At 45.0% G+C, this 16,614-nt stretch overlaps 1 pseudogene; it reads left to right on the forward strand.

The window, feature by feature from the left end:
* The first annotated feature begins 1,104 nt into the window (after positions 1–1,104).
* LOC142454629 (uncharacterized) lies at positions 1,105–16,377 on the forward strand (annotated as a pseudogene).
* The last annotated feature ends 237 nt before the right edge of the window (positions 16,378–16,614 follow it).

Raw genomic sequence — 16,614 nt, forward strand, 5'->3', positions numbered from 1 at the left:
ACATGATGATTCATCACAGTAGCAAAAGTGCAGTGATGAAGTAGCCATGAAAATAATTGTATGGTTGGGGGTCACCACAACATGAGGAATGGTATGACAGGGTCGTGGCATGAGGAAGGTTGAGAACTGCTGCTCTACATCCTACTTGGGTGAGTAGCACCCAAGTAGCACCTTCCAAGCTCATGAGCAGCCGTGTAAGGCGACTCTTGGTCTCTCTTTGTCCGGAGGAAAGGAGGGTGAAGAAAACCAGAGACATAAGGAAATAATCCATCCAGTTAACGAATGGGCCACATGCACATCAACCTCCACAACCCAACGTCTAGAAGAACTAGATGGTGCTTGGCTACCACTACCATTGCTTTGGAAGGACTCCATATTAGAAGGTCCTGCAGAGAGTGGAAAGAAAAATGTGAAATAAAACCCAAATTCACTCAAAGAAAAGGAAAAAAAGACTAGGCTTCCTCGTTGTGTAGATACTGGAGGAACCCCTGAACAAATGACTCTTTGTCACCCTTCACATCTGGAAATGACCTCCCCACCCCACCCCCTCACCCCCAGGAGTTCAATTCTCAGCTAATAATAGAGAGGTCTGTAAGGGAGCAATAGCTCTAGGGAGATGTGCACACCTTACAATAACCCAGAACCACTTGAGGTCAAAAGAGCACCCTTACTGAAAACAAAGTGTAGAGAGTCTAGTGGGGGAAAGGAGACTAGAAATAGGAGACAAGGGGAGAAAGTGGGATATGTAATGCTACAATGTGGGCATTTTAATCAACGACATGAAACAAAATGTATAGGAGTTGTTGACCGCACAATTGATCTTTATAAACTGTCATGAAAAGCAAGTTTTTTGTGTTTGTTTGTTTGTTTAGAGGAGCAGATTTAAAAAGTAGAAATGGGAATAAGAAATATGCCAAGCCATATGTGTCTGCTGTTCTCAACCTGTGGATCGTGACCCCTTTGGGGGGTCGAACAACCCTTTCACAGGGGTCACCTGATCATAACACTAGCAAAATGACAGTTATGAAGTAGCAACAGAAGATAATTTTATGGTTGGGGGTGGGGGCCACCACAAGGGGAGGAACTGTACTAGAGAGCCGCGGCATGAGGAAGATTGAGAACCGCTGTGTTAGGAGAAGAAGCTTAGAGAAAGGGACCTTTGTCCAGTACCAGCGCCACAAAAGCCTTCCCCTTGAGCCAGCAGCCAGGATTCAGACCTCGAACCTCCTCAACTGTGAGCAAATACACTTCTGTTTGCTGAAGCCCCAGCTGTGGAATTTCTGTGGTCGACACACTCAATAACTAGGACATCTACCATCAGGGGTGGGAGAGTCCAGGGACACCAGGGAGCTCTTCCCATCACTAGCCCTGAGGTGGGGAGCAATAAGGAAAGCTTACTGAAACTCAAAGAGGCTGCCTACATGGAGACAGCTGCCAGGCCGAGCTGTGGTGCACAAAGGGACACAGCCAACCCACTGTGACAGACAGGGAAGAAGCCAGGGGGTAAAATACCCTGATCGTATCCTCCTGCCAGCTACCCGTGTCCACAGGCAAAGGAGGCCCTTGCTGCAGTCCACAGAGGCCTGCTATCTGAGCAGAGCGCAGGAGGGAGAAGGCAGCAAGCACACGGAGCTGGGGTGCCATTGGAAGCCGTCCAGCACAGGAGGTGTGGTATGGGATGACATCATCGACCTGGCACCGGGCCTGGTGCGTGCTAGATCCTGTGCCCTGATGGATAGCGTTACTTCTTACTGCTTTTCCTGCTTGGATGGGCTTGGGGTTGCTGTGTCCAGCTCAGTCCCCCTGTCCTCACCCCGGAGAGAAAGTTATCTAATCCCTGCAGTCGCCTGAAAAGTGACTCACGAAAGTCTGTCAAGTTTTTGCCTGCGCTTTAGGGGGGCCTCTTTTATTTCCTGAAAGGAACCTCTTTTAAAAATAGGAGGCTTGGAAAGCATCGTTGTTTTAAACACCACCTTGTGATGGGGTTTTACTGGAAATCTCCTTAGCCGGAGAGGGACTCGCTGGCTCAGACTGACATGCCACAGGAGGGGGCGCGGAGTTCATGGCTTCTGGGTTTGGATTATTTTAAACTTCACCCAGGAGAAAACCGATCCACGCTAAAGACAGGGGGATGAGGAGTACGAACACGCATGTTTCTGCAGTTCTAAATAGCACAGTACAGAAGAAAACATGGACAAAGGCAGAAATTACTCTCAAGTTGCTTACTTCAGAGTTGGTGGGAACTACTTCTTTACCTAAATCAGTGGTTCTCCACCATCCTCGGGCCGCGACCCTTTCATACAGTTCCTCATGTTGTGGTGACACCACCCTCCCAACCATAAAATGATTTTCATCGCTACTTCATCACTGTCGTTTTGCTACTGTGATGAATCGTCGTGTAAATATCTGAGAGGCAGGATGGATTTTCATTGTTGCAAATTGAACATCATGAAAGCCTAGTGATTAATCGACACCTCGTGATCGCACAGGCTGGTGTGTTTCTTCCATGTGGACTTCGTTGCTTCTGAGCTAGATGGCCGCTTATCATCAAGCCTTTAAGACCCCAGACACTGTATCTTTTGATAGCCTGGCGCCATCAGCTTTCTTCACCATATTATCAGATTACGCCAGAACATGCACACTGCTACAGATAAGAGCCTGCAACACGGAGAATCCACGATAGATAATTCCCTAGAGTCAACAATGAGAACAGCGATACCAGAAGGATAAAGGGAAGGTGGGAGGAGAAAGGGGGAATTGATCCCAAGGATCAATATATAACCCCCTCCCAAGGGGATAAAATAAATATGTAATTATATATTATGAACTATTTATTTCTAATGAAAAATAAATGAAATGTTGTCTTGAAGCATGGTGTAGCATGGGAAACAGTCTTCACTCCGGGTACTCATCTGTGGGCGTCTCTTCATGTGGGCGGACCCTCCTGGAGACAGAGGAGCAGTGTCTCGGTTCCTAAGACCATCGGAAATATGTGTTTCCCAATGGTCTTAGGGGACCCTTGTGAAAGGATCGTTCAACCCCCAAAGGGGTTGCGACCCATAGGTTGAGAACCACTGATCTAAATGGTTTTGTTGTTTGTTTGTTTGTTTTTATCACCAGTTTACACCTTTCAAGGTAAGCAATCACTCAACATAAAAATGGAATCACTTTCTACCACACAAAGGGTTAAGTTATTTCCTAAGAATTCTTTCTAGCCGCCCTTTCCGGGGGCCCACTTGTGCACACCAAGCACAAGTGGGTTGAAGCAGCCGTAGATGAATGGGGAGGGGAGGGGCAGATGCCTCCTCAAATTCTCCCCCTATTTTAAGCTCCATCTCCAGTTTTGTTTACAAAAGCTTCAAATTCCCCGTGGCACTATTTTCCATTCTGCCAAGAGGCTTTGCCTTGACATTCCTGTCGGTGCTGGCTCTATCAGATTGGCAGCCTGAATGCAGCTCCTGAGTTTTCTGTCCCAGCGAGAAGGGGAAAATGCACAGGGCCCTGAACTTGGTTAGATCTGACATCTGGAAGCCAACGCTGCGGAAAGAGAGCAAAGGTTAAGGAAAAACACAACACTCAGTAGCAACCAGCAAAGCAAACTTTTCTCTGGAGCAACAAGAAGGCGCCGCAGACAGAGATCCGCCCCCGTGGCACCAGCTCTTCTTTTTAAAAACAATGTCTTAAGCCTTATCGCACATTCAAAGATAGAAAAAGGTACAAAGAAACAAATAAAAAAGAGTTAAAATACCGCTACCCCCAAAGCTGCCAATATGAACACTCAGAGGTACTTCTCTCCAGTTGTGTTTGTTTGTTTTTTATAAAAACATATCCTAGATGCATATGATTAAATGGCAAAGAAACACAACCAATATTTTCCAAACTAAAAAAGAGGATTATTTGACACCTGCAGTTATCTATCTTGCATTTTACGTCTAATGTTTTAGCTTGATCCTTTCCCCGTGTTATTAAATCTTCCAAATGCTTTTTCAAAAACATTTTATTAGGGACTCATACAACTCTTATCGCAATCCATACATATACATATATCAGTTGTATAAAGCACATCTGTACATTCTTTGCCCTAATCATTTTCAAAGCATTTGCTCTCCACTTAAGCCCTTTGCATCAAGTCCTCTTTTTCCCCTCCCTCCTCGCTCCCTCCTCCCTTATGAGCTCTTGATAACTTATTATTATTTTGTCATATCTTGCCCTATCCAGCGTCTCCTTTCACCCCCTTTTCTGTTGTCCGTCCTCCAGGGAGGAGGTCACATGTAGATCCTTGTAATCGGTTCCCTCTTTCCAACCCACTGACCCTCTACCCTCCCAGTATCGCCCCTCACACCCCTGAGCCTGAAGGTATCATCCACCCTGGATTCCCTGTCCCTCCAGCTCCTATCTGCACCAGTGTACAACCTCTGCTCTATCCAGACTTGCAAGGTAGAATTCGAATCATGATAGTGGAGGAGTGCGGGAGGAGGAAGCATTTAGGAACTGGAGGAAAGCTGTATTCTTCATCGTTGCTACATCACACCCTGACTGGCTCATCTCCTCCCCTAGACCCCTCTGGGAGGGGATCTCCAGTGGCCGACAAATGGGCTTTGGGTCTCCACTCTGCACTTCCCCCTTCATTCACTATGGTAAGATTTTTTTTTTATGATGATGCCTTATACCTGATCCCTTCAATACCTCATGATCACACAGGCTGATGTGCTTCTTCCATGTGGGCTTTGTTGCTTCTGAGCTAGATGGCTGCTTGTTCACCTTCAAGACTTTAAGACCCCAGACACTATCTCTATTGATAGCCAGGCATCATCAGCTTTTTTCACCACATTTGCTTATGCACCCGTTTGTCCTCAGCGATCATATCTTGGAAGTGTGCAGCCAATGATATGATTTTTTGTTCTTTGATGCCTGGTAACTGATCCCTTTGGAACCACGTGATCACACAGGCTGGTTTGTTCGGCCATGTGGGCTTTGTTGCTTCTGAGCTAGATGGCTGCTTGTTTATCTTCAAGCCTTTAAGACCCCAGACGCTCTCTTTTGATAGCCGGGCACCATCAGCTTTCTTCACCACATTTGCTTGTTCACCCACTTTGGCTTCAGAGGTTGTGTCTGGAGGGTGAGGATCATAGAATGCCAATTTAATAGAAGAAAGTATTCATGCATTGAGGGAGTACTTGAGTAGAGGCCCAAGGTACTTCTGCCACCTTAATACTAAACCTATAAATATAGGCTCATAGGTCTATTTCCATATATATATATATATATATATATATATATATATATATATATATTTGCATGACATGTACATGTCTTTGTCTAGACCTCTATAAATGCCCTTTGCCTCCCAGCTCTTTCCTCTATTTCCCTGGACTTTCCTCCTGCCGCACTATTATGCTCCATCCCCACCTGGGTTACAGCTATACCTCTTCATTACTTTACCTTACTCTTGACCATTCCCTACCAGGCCTGCCACTCCCACCTCACCACCAATTTGGATCCCATGTTGTTCCCTTGTCCCTGGGTTTGTTAACACCACTTCCTACCCTCCACCTCCCCCTATCCCAAGTTCACCCGGAACTGTCGGTCCCATTGTTTTTCCTCCAGATAGCTCATCCAGCCTATCTTATTTAGACAGACCTGTGGAGATAATAACATACACAAAAACAAGACAGAGGAAAACAAAGCAACAGTATACAACAAAGCAACAACAACAAACCACTGACAAAGAACAAAACAAAACACATCAAGAAAGAAAAGCTTGTAGTTAGTTCAAGGATCGTTTGTTGGCCTTTAGGAGTGTTTTCCAGTCCAGTCTGTTGGGGCACCATGCCCTGGCCCCAAAGTCCACTTTCAGCATTCCCTGGGGACCTTGCTGCTCTATTCCCTTGCTGTTCCGCTGCACTCCCCCAGTGCTTTTCCTCGGTGTGGTGGGATCAGGTCAGGCGCAATTCCCACACTGTGTCTCCAGTGCTGTCCCTTGTATTGCCCTTAGTCACTGAGGGGCATCATGTCTCATAGTGGGGCCAGCCATGTTGTCACCTCTGTGGACTGGCTGCTCTACTCAGGAACATCATCCTCACGGCCTAGTGTGCCAGGCTGTGCTCCACTCTCTCCTGCAGCCCCCTTCATCTGCTCCCGTGTGTTCTGATCAGATATGTCCCTCTCCCGGAGCTGCAGAATCAATGTTATCCTTTGAAACAAATTCCTCTGGGGGGAGGGGCATCCAAAGGCTTTTTGTTAATGAATTGACTCCATGAAAGACTAGCCTACGGATGAATTTTGCAGATGAAGGTATGTTACAGACTTGGCATAATTTGTTTAGCCAACTTCATATTGTTGGAATTTGTCTTGCTTCTGGGGTTTTTTTGTTTGTTTGTTTGTTTGTTTGTTACAGAGAAGATTTTGATGAACTGCCTTGAGCAAAATAACTTTGTGGCAGGGGGTGGGGGGGATTCCTTAGGGTAATATCCTAGAGGTGGAAGTATTAGATGACCAGCACTTGAAATATCCAATTGCAGTCTGGAAGGTGATGCCAACTCCTTGTCTTGCAGGCAGTGGATGAAAATCCCCACATCATCACATCCCTGCCAGTCCTAAGACCACTATCATCCTCCAACTCAGCCTTGTTGAGAAGTGCGTCTTCTTTTTATGTCACCTTCTTTGCTAACAGTAAGTTGGAGCAGAGCTACACGGGGCTTACTTGCCATCTCAAGTCAGCTTTTGCCATTTTGGAAAAAAATGAGGCAAAGCAAAGCTGCCCTTGCCACCCATGTGCAGGACGGCGGAGTGCCACTCCCTGAGAAAGTCGGGGATGTGTGGGGAGGGCCCTCTTAATATAACTATCACACACGCCCTGTCGGTCTTAATTTTAATAATAATGCCAAACAAGGGCCTCTTTTCTGTCACGTTGTACAATACAGTCCTGCCAGCTTTCAAAGTCTGGCACGCCCTGGAGTTGCTAGCACAGTTTGTGGCAAGCCACCCTGGCACCTCTCCAGCCCGAATGATAAGTGAGCCTCCCTGTCACTCTGAGCCCACAGGGTGATAGGACGGGGACACGGGGTTGGGCGGCAGGGACACCCGTCAGCAGCCTGACACTTGTCTACTGCTCACATGGCAGGGGCCCCATCTTTGGTGACAACGACCCCTTTGGCAACTAGGTGACGTTCACAGATCCCTCCTCAGAATGTCTTTAAATGCACACAGGAGGATAGATAGAATTCGAAAGAGCACCCATTGTGTTGAAAGTAGGTTATCCAAAGAATTATAAAACCCTGGGGCACACTTGTTCATTTATTCCGCTTGGGGGAAAAAACAAATGGCGATGAAATAAAGGCATTTGAAGCTCTCTGGACCAACCAGCTGCTCACTACAAGAATGAAGAGCTGAAAGGTAAACATCCAAAAGTTACCAGCTGAAACTCACGGAACGCAGGACAGAGAAGCCCCTCAGGACCAATGTTGAGAGTAGCCATACCAGGAGGGGAAGGGGAAGGTGGGGGGAGAGAGGGGGATCTGATCACAATGATCTCCCTAAAAAACCCTCCCAGGGGGATGGACAACAGAAAAAGGGAAGACATTGGTCAGTGTAAGACATGAAAAAAATAATTTAAAAATTATCAAGGGTTTGTGAGGGAGAAAGGGTGGGAGGGGGCAATGTCACGCTGATACCAAGGGCTTAAGTGGAAAGGCAGTGTTTGGAAAATGATGATGACAACAAATGTATAAATGTATTTGACACAATGGATGGATGAATGGATTCTGATAAGAATTGTACGAGCCCCCAATAAAATGATTTAAGACCCCAAAAAAAAGTTACCAGCCATAGAGCTTATGCTGACGCCTGGTGTAATCCCTATGCAGCCAGGGCTCCCTTCTGAAGTGTAAAGCCGGACTCAGTGCCAGCAAGTAGACGCTGGCTCATAGCAGTTCTGAACCATCCCCGCCCACCGAATTCACCCGTTAAAAGTTTGGTTTTATATATTTTTTCTCTTAGTGACAACGTCTAACTCTATCAAATATGGCTGTGCTTTGTCACCCACATTTATAACAGAGGAAATACCGCCTGACAGCGAGGGGTTAATAAAAGATAAAGTGCTTCCTCATCCCGGTCCTTGGGACGCTTGTCTTCTGGCCTAGGCTGGCCTGGCCTCGGCCGCAGTTTAGAGCACACCTTCAGATGAATGCACGCAGAATAACCAAGGATGCAAATACAGGATCTCCTCCCTCCCACATCTACCAATGTGACATTTTTCCTGGGCCCCATCCACTATTTGATTTTTGGGTTTTGTTTTTTTTTGCTCTAATGACTACCATTCTGGGAAGCTGCTGGAACAGCGTAGTTGGGTTGGCCACAGTGGAAGAGCTTAGTCAAAGGGTTGAAGTCACCATGTTAAAAATAACATGCTCGGTGCAGCTGCAGACCTGTGCACTTGGGGAACAGGCTGCACTCAGAGCCAGTGCACCCCACTGTATTGTGGATCCCACACGGAGGATCAGGAGCTCCCCTTGGGTCTCACTCCAGCTTGACCACGAATAATCTGTGTAACCTTGGAAAAGGGCTCCTTGATCTGCCTCGGCCTCAACTTTTCTTCACTCAAAATAAGAAACAAAGGTTGCGGGGCAACTAGCTTCAAGGTCCGCCATTCAGTTCTCACAATGTTTTATTCCAAAATGTTAGTTTGTTTTTTAAAGTAAGACTTGCACTGTATTTTGATTATTAATATATCTTCCTGAAAGAGTTTGTCAGCACCCAGAAAGCCTGAAATCAGCAAGCGAAAAAACAAGCCAGTTGTCCTTCAGTGAACTGCAATATTTGACTCCCCGATGTATGTTGCTTTAGAACATGTATTTGGTAAACATGTGCTCTCTAGCATTCTGAATGGCTGATTTCTCAGAAATACATCACCAGCCCTTTTTTCCCAGGCGCCTCTGGGTGGGTTCTAAGGTCTGCTAGCAGCGAACTCATTAACCTGTAGCACATTGAGAAGGGGCTGCCAGAAACCCTTGCTCACTCCTAAAATAGTCACTAGCCCTTTCTCATTCCCTTTTTCCATTATTTTTCTCTTCCTTCTGAAACCAGTGGGGTTTCCCCCCTTTCCCTTAGAGCGAGTGAATTCAAATCCTCATGCTGTTTCTAAATAGAACTTGAAGTTCCTTCTTCAGCTTCAGCCAGCACCTTCTTGTCTAATCTGAAACCAGCTCAGCTTTGGTTTCCACAGCCCCCCACCCCCACCCCACCCCTCCGTTCTTTCTCGGAGGCCAGGCCATCTTAGCTCTCCCTGTGTTGTCTTGAGCAAGTTGAGAAAAGTATTCGGTTCCCCTGCTCAAACAGACTGCACAGAGTAAATATTTCCCATGGCTTTTTCCTTCCAAATCACCCAATAGTTTTAAATACTTGGCATTCTGCTCAGTTCAAGTGGGGGAGCCGGGATCCAGCGAGGGCCCTGGGCTTCAGGTGTCAGAGTGAGCAGAAATGCTGTGTGAATGAGGCAGCCTGGCAGCGAGACCGGGGCCCCTTGCTCTCAGACTGCTCACAGGGTTGAAGGGAGAGGCTCAGAGACAGCCTCGCTCTTGGCAAGCCCAGGCAGGGTTTCCTTTGATGTGAAGTCTTGCTTGATATTGCTTTGTGTGTCTGCGTTTGTCCTTGGCAGGCAGACGGCATTTCCTTTCCAACAAGGAGGTGCCCTTGTGTATTCCTGCCATCCGCTGAAAGAGTGATGCATGCAGGCCGTCCCCTCCACCCCCCATGGGGTCGGGCCGAGGGTGGGGGCTGGGGCTAGGCATGAGGAGGATACTCAAGTGCCCAGGCCGGGTCTTTAACAAGGAGGCTGGACTTCCACAGACCCGGGTTCTCAAATCATGTTTTACCAGCTATACCTGGAAGTCCAAGGTGAGAAGGATCTAGCATCATTTACGACACCATGCTGAGAATCTGCATTTCCACCCCAGATGGACAGACTCCAAATCTACATTTTAACAAGAGCCCCAGGATTCTTAGGTACCCAGCTACACGTCACATGGGGTTCTAGGCTCAGAGACTCACAGGGGCAGTTCTACTGCCCTCTGGGGTCACTACAAGTCGGAACTAACCCCAGGGCAGTGAGGTTTGAGTTTGGGACAGATTGGAATGCAGAAGGACTTAGGACAATTGTTGTGGAGTGGAAGTGGTGTGTCCACAATCGTGGAATTATAGGAGAGAAAGAGGTTCTGATGATCGTGGAGTCTACATCCATCCCTGGAGAAAGATAGGAAGGAAGGAAGGAAGGAAGGAAGGAAGGAAGGAAGGAAGGAAGGAAGGAAGGAAGGAAGGAAGGGATTTACTTCATTCACTGTTATATTGAGTTATCTGTCACTTACTGATACAAAACCTTATCTCTGAGTGGTATAATAATGGGTGATGTTTAGTCACTTCTTTACAATTATATTTTCCAAGTTTTCTACAATAAGGACAGGTTATCTTCATATCAGGGTAAACGTGTGCTTGGGCAGAAGGTTTGCAGGTAAAAGCAGAGCGCTCTGAAGGCAGGGGGCAACTGACAACCCCTAGGATACCTTTTGTAAGAAAGGCCGCTGCTGTGAATCGCTTGTGCTCAATTCAGTGTTGACCTAGCCCTTGTACTACTCTCGACCTTCTCCTACTCTACAATCTCCTGCACAAGTTTCTTGGTTTCCTGTCCTGTCTGAGTTTGGCAAAGGGAACTGTAGTAGTTACATAATCTGTTGTCAATTTGAGAGTCTTAAGAGTGAAGAGGTGGAGTTTAACCTGTCAATCAGGTCACAGCTGGATGACCTCATTTAGAGGCACTGAGGTGATAAATAGGTTGCTGGAGGCAGTACACATGCTCACTCCCTGGGAGACATTGCAGTTGACAAGACACATGGAGCTATGCTAGAGCCCTGGAGCTGGAGGAGCCACATGGAGACCCCTGCCAGCGCTGAGATGGTTCTACCACCACTGGATCCACAAGGTTTCCCCTCACTGGCCTGTGATCTTCCTGCAGTCGACATCATTGCATGTGTTGTGTGAGTCTGTAGAGCACTTTATAGATTGGTATCAGACGTATGGATTAATATTGGATGTATGGACTTAATCTGGACTGGGCTGGGATCTTGTATATAAAGCTCTTTCTTATACATAAATGAGTATCTATAAATTTTGTTTCTCTAGTTCACCCAGACTAACACACACTATTTTAAATATCTCAAATATAAAGTAATTTAGTACGGGGCATTGGGTGTTATTGAATCACTGGAAGAAATGCAGAAATGGTCATGAGGAGGCCCTGCTCAGACTTTAATTCCTGCATTGCTAGGCTTTGAGATCTTGACTCTGAAGCTTTAATCCAAAACCCAAGCCAACATGCTGCCATTGAGTTGATTCAAACTCACAGTGACCCTGTAAGGCCAGGTAGAGCTGCCCCTGTGTGTTTCTAAGATTCTACCTCTTTACAGGAGTAGAAAGTCTTATCTCAGCTGGTGGTTTTGAATGGGTGACCTCACAGTCAGCAACCCAACAGGTGACCCACTACATTACTAGGACTCTAAAAGTCGAGAAATTACTGTAATCCCTAGGTCAGGAAATCGTTGTCAAGAAACTGTCCCTAATTTCCCAGCTACCCCACCGTCATGAAACTGAATGTGACATGTCCACTACAAAATCTCCATTCTGCTAGCGCCTGTCTTAGCCTGCCAGATCTCACAGGGAGTCAATTTCCCCAAATGTGGGAAACTCGACTGCATAATTTGTGTAGTGGGGGATTGCGTTCACACTCTCCCCTAAAGAAAAATTAAATTACATATTCTTCCCCAATCATTTGATGGGATTCATATCGTGGCAGTTACATAATCTACTGTCAACTTGAAGAAGGGGTGTAGTCTAGCCTGTCAATTAGGTCAAAGCTTCATGACCTCACTTAGAGGTGAAACAGAGATAAATAGCTCACTGGAGACCAGACACACGCACTCTGCTGGGTCTTCCTGCTGACAAGCCACATGGAACTACTCTGATGGAACCAGAGCCCTGGAGCTGGAGGAGCCACGTGGAGACACACACCAGCACTGAGATGCTTCCACCACCACTGGATCCACAAGACCTTCCACCCACTGGCCTGTGATCTTCCTGCATTCCGCATCATTGCATGTGTTGTGTGAGTCTGAAGAAGAATTTATATCTTTGTATTGGACATAAGGACTAATATCAGACTTAGGGTCTTGATCTAGGCTGGGATGTTTTCTTAATATACAATTACTCTTTGATATAAAGTTCTCTCTTACACAGATATGAGTGTCCTGGATTTGTATCTCTAGTCAACCCAGACTAATGCACTTATAATCATGGCTAGAAAGATCATATAAAAGCAATCTCTCTTTATTCGGAGCTCATATTTAATTATAAGCCCTAATTGAAGAACAATTAGTTCTTATGATTTGGCTCTGTTCAATACTTGCCCTCATGAAGCAATCACTAAAACTATGAGTGTTATAGTGTGGTGAAGACAGCAGAGGGTGTCCAGCTGCCAGAAGGAATAGGCCCTGGGTTCCTAATGGCTTGTCTTAAAACGGGCAGCCACTTCAGAGAGCTGACTGCAAAATTGGCACGGAAGAAACACACCAGCTTGTGCAATTCAAGGATTGGAAATAATAAAATCTAGGACCAAAGCAGAGAATTGTATTGTGGCTTAAATGCTGAGCACTGGGTTTGCAGAGGCTACGAATGACAGTAAAGCCCAAAGTCTATTTGTAGAGTTTCCATTTAGATAAAGTCTCCATTGACCTCCCTCAGGCCACTGATAAGATTTATGATAGTTCTGTCTTCATACAGAACGCATTGGAAAATAGATCACTGCAGATATACTTAGTTTAAAATTTCCCTTTGGACCTATTTTTAACTTGTTAGAGTTTTGATTATTTTCTGTTTTCTTGCAGATTGAAGTTAATCTGTGTTTTGTTTCATTGTTGCTGATAGGTTGGTTTTTGTTTTGGTTTTTTTTATATTATCAGTCATTTTTTATTTTGAAACTATGATAGATTCATAGGCAGTTGCAAAGGTAGTACAAGGAGGTCCCAGGTACTCTTTGCCCAGTTTCCCCAATGGTTGCATCTGACATAAGTATTGCTGTGATTGATAGGTGCCATCTACTTGGGTTTTCCCTCATAGAGACCCATGTGCCCAGAGAACAGACTTCAGTCTTTCTAGGAGCAGATTACTAGGTCTTTCTCTCACAGAGCAGCTGGGCATGTTTGAATCATCAGTCTTTTTATTCAGTAGCCAGCAGGGGGGGATGAAGAAAGAGGGTCTTTTAAAAAAATGATTTTATAGGGGGCGCTTATATCACTTGTCGCAATCCATACATTCACCCAATGTGTCAAACACATTTGCACATATGCCGCCATCATCATTCTCTTCCCACCTAAGCCCCTGACATCAGCTCCCGGTGTCTTCCCCCTCCCTCCCCTGCCTTCCGTTCCACACGAGCCCTTGATATGTTATAAATTATGATTTCCATACCTTACATCATCTCCCGTCTTCCCTCACCCACTTTTCCATGATTCGTCCCCCTGGGAGGGGTACTAGGTTGATCCTTGTGATCAATTCCCTGCTGTTGTTGTTTTGTATTATTTTCATTATATGAAATTCAAGATCGGCAAATCTATAGAGACAGTAACAAGATTCATCCCTCCTTAGGGTTTTGATGAGGAACACAGGGGGTGGGGGGTGGAGAACTAATAACCATCGATACAAAAACGAAGAAAATGATCTAAAACTGACAGCAGTGATGATTGCACAACTCTTCTAAATATACTTAAATCACTGAATGGTATCACACACCTTTTTTTTTTAAATAAAAAGCAATCCATTACTAAGAGAAATATTCAACAAAGTGCAAAGTTGAAAATCTGCCAGGTCCCTCTACATTAGCGAAAAGAACCCTGAGAAGGAAATCAGAAAAAAAATACCACTTACACTCACCACCCGAAAGGTGAAATGCTTAGGAATAAGTCAAACTGAAGAATAAAGACCTATACAAAGAAAACTACAAAGCACTCTGGGTGTTGTTAGGTGCTTTCAAGTTGATTATGGCTCCCATAAACCTTGGAAATAGAAATACTATATGTTCCAGCAATCCCACTACTATGTATCCTAGAGATATGAGCCATGATGCAAACAGATAAATGCATACCTTTGTTTATAGCAGCACTATTCACAATAGCAAAAGATGGAAACAATTTAAATGCCCATCAACAGATGGGTGGATAAACAGACACACATAAACACGAACATTATGTACATAAACACAATAGCGATTAAAATACCACTGATTCTGCAAACACCTTAGAACATGGATGAACTTCAAGGACATTATGCTAAGTGACACGTGTCAATCACAAAAGGACAAATATCATACGAGATCATTGCCATAAAAACTCAAGAGAACACGCGCACTGGCCCTTGGCTGGGGGAGAGGCTGGTGGTCGTGGGGCACTGAGAAAACTGAAGAGGAAACGGTGAGCCCAGGCCCCAAAGGGCCAACTAAGGAAGCAAGACCTGCGTGAGGCGGCCTACGAGGATATCAGGAGCCCATGCCATGCCTGGTGGCCTTTAGAACTGGAGCTGGCACTGCAGGTTTCAAACACACAGACCTGACTGTTCCCAGAGCTCAAAAGAGAACATCATGTCTTTCAAAAGTCAAAGCCATGTCTCAGGGATCAGTGTCATTCAAGGATGTGACCATGGATTTCACCCAGGAGGAGTGACTGCAACTGGCCCCTGCCCAGAAGGCCCTCTCCAGGGTAGTGATGTTGCAAAACTCTCATCACCTCATTTTGGTGATGACTCCCTCTCGTTAGCAGAAAACATGATTATGCTCATTGCAAGGTATTAACTTTGGGTTTCACATAACTAAACCTGGCATGAGCCCCAAGTTAGAACAAGGAGAGGAGCTATGGACAGCAGAAAGAGTGTAGCCAAGTTGGATCTACCTAGGAGAAGATGGGAACGCTGGAGAAGATATAGTGAAGTTCAAAGAACACGAAGACAAGCATTCCAGATCAGGTATATTTTAACCACAGAAATTTAATTAAGGAAAGAAGCTATATTTATGAGAAAACATTTACTCCGGGCAAGTACCAAATTTCAAAAACACTAGGTAAATATAAAATGAATGGGAAATTTTTGGAAAATATTTCAGAATTAGCCATTAGGGCTATCAACTCTATGAGAGAGACATGCAGTGAGAATAAAGGATGGGAGAAATCACTCCTCAATACTCAGCATGAGAAAATTCATCCTATGGTTAATCTTGATAAACAAGTAGAGAAGTCTCAATTATAAACAAGAGCCTATTCAGCATCAGAAAGGTTATATTCCAGAGCAATTATTTGAACATAATGAATGTGTGGAATCCTTCCTTATGGAAGGAATGTAATTTACACATGCTAGAGTTCCCAAAGGTGAAAGACCATTTGAATATTATAAAGATGGAATAGTCTTGCTCCAAAAGTTCAAATGCTGGTGTCCATCCACAAATTCTTATGGAAAAGAAGCCCTGTGCTTACAGCAAATATGGAAAAATCTTATTTAGTAAGTCTGTTTTTATAATGCATGAGAGGTCTCAAACAGAGCAGAAACTCTTTCAACGTCCTCACCGTGGGAATGGTCATGGAGGACGTCTTACCTCATGCAACACCAGAGAATTGGCACAGGTGAGAAACCTTATGTTTGTAGAAAGGCCTTCCGTGTGAAGACAGCTCCCTCACTTCACGAGAAAACACATCTAGAGGGGAAACCCCATGTTTGCTTTGATTGTGGGAAGCCATTCCGCCAGAAGGCAACACTCACCAGACATCACAAAACACAAACAGGGGAGAAAGTGTATGAAGGCCCTCAATGTGGGAGCTCCTTTAGAAAGCACTCAGACCTCGTTCATCAGCAGAGAACTCACACTGGAGAGAAACCGTATCAATGTCATGCATGTGGGAAGGCTTTGACCCAGAAGACAACCCTCACTGTGCATCAGAGAACTCACACAGGAGGAAGACCTTACATTTATACTGAATGGGGAAGCTCCTTCTGCCAAGACAATCCTCATTCTCCCTCAGAGATTCAACAAAAGAAAAACCCTGTGCTTGCAATGAATATAGAAAGTATTTTTGCCAGAAGGTAATCCTCACTGTTCATCAGCGAATCCACACTGGAGAGAGATCCAATGGATGTCCTCAGTGTGGGAAAGCCTTTAGCAGTAGGAAGTCAAACACATCAGAAAACATAGGAGAGAAACCATCCAACTGTAAAGCATGTGGGGAATTTTTCAGTTGTAAGTCAAATCTCATTGTTCATGAGAAAACGCACAAGGAAAGCCTGGGAATATATTGAGTGATTTGGCTTTTTTGGTAAAAACCGATATTAGCAAACCGTATGCACTAGAAGTATATTAATATGCCATAGTTTAAGGTACTATGCCATATATTTACCTACTGTTTGGTAGCCTACATAATACCAAAAATGACTTATTAGACAAATGACAAACATCATTAAAACAATGAGCCAGATTTTAAAACATTAGAGGAGATAAACATCCTCTCTCACAGATCTCAGGGGCCAGTCCCAATC

Source organism: Tenrec ecaudatus, chromosome 8 (assembly GCF_050624435.1).
Source record: "Tenrec ecaudatus isolate mTenEca1 chromosome 8, mTenEca1.hap1, whole genome shotgun sequence".
Taxonomy (NCBI): Eukaryota; Metazoa; Chordata; class Mammalia; order Afrosoricida; family Tenrecidae; genus Tenrec; species Tenrec ecaudatus.